The sequence below is a fragment of the Tupaia chinensis genome, unplaced genomic scaffold (genome assembly GCF_000334495.1).
Source record: "Tupaia chinensis unplaced genomic scaffold, TupChi_1.0 Scaffold143591_1, whole genome shotgun sequence".
Classification (NCBI taxonomy): domain Eukaryota; kingdom Metazoa; phylum Chordata; class Mammalia; order Scandentia; family Tupaiidae; genus Tupaia; species Tupaia belangeri.
The window spans coordinates 1023292-1024023 of record NW_006203437.1 but is presented as its reverse complement, the minus strand read 5'-3'; positions in this window follow the sequence as shown (position 1 = coordinate 1024023).

The following is a 732-nucleotide window of genomic DNA, read 5'->3' as shown; positions in this document are numbered from 1 at the left end:
GAAAATACTCTGCAGTGTGTGTGTGTGTGTGTGTGTGTGTGTGTGTGTGTGTGTGCATGCTGTGTGCACCTGCAGTCCCGACAGGGTGGAGACACGGAAGAGGACCTGCAGGGTAACCACACCCACTGGGGGCACTTCTCCTTCCCTCTCTCTGTCTCTCTGGCAGACACAATAGAAAGAAAGAAAGAAAGAAAGAAAGAAAGAAAGAAAGAAAGAAAGAAAGAAAGAAAGAAAGAAAGAAAGACAGACTCAGGAGAACTGACTTCCCAAAGTCAACTTTAAAGTCCCCAGAGAGAGGGAGAGAGTAGTGTAAAGTCCGCCTTCTCCTAAAGGAGTCTAAACACTGAAGTACAGAATTTTTTGCCGGAAGCTATCAAGCTATACCATCACAACGAACTGCAAAACAAGATTAATTCCCAACTGCTAAGCGTATGTCACCTTTAAGTGACGCACACGGGTAGCGGCCTCCCAAGGCTTCCACTGAAAAGAGCAGCACCTTGGCCGGCTGGCAGTGTACAGTGCCGATCCCGAGGCCGGTGGACAGCGGGGCTGGCCAGTGCGGAGGGTGTGGTGCTGGGGTGTGTGGGCACGCTCGGGGAAGGGCCACACGGTGTGAGCACAGGGGATCGTGTCTGGATTCTCAGGGAGCCTGCAGGGGGCCTGCCGGAGTCTACCCAGCCCTACCGTAAACACCGACTGCACACGCCATTCCTCCGTGGGGGACATGGCGAC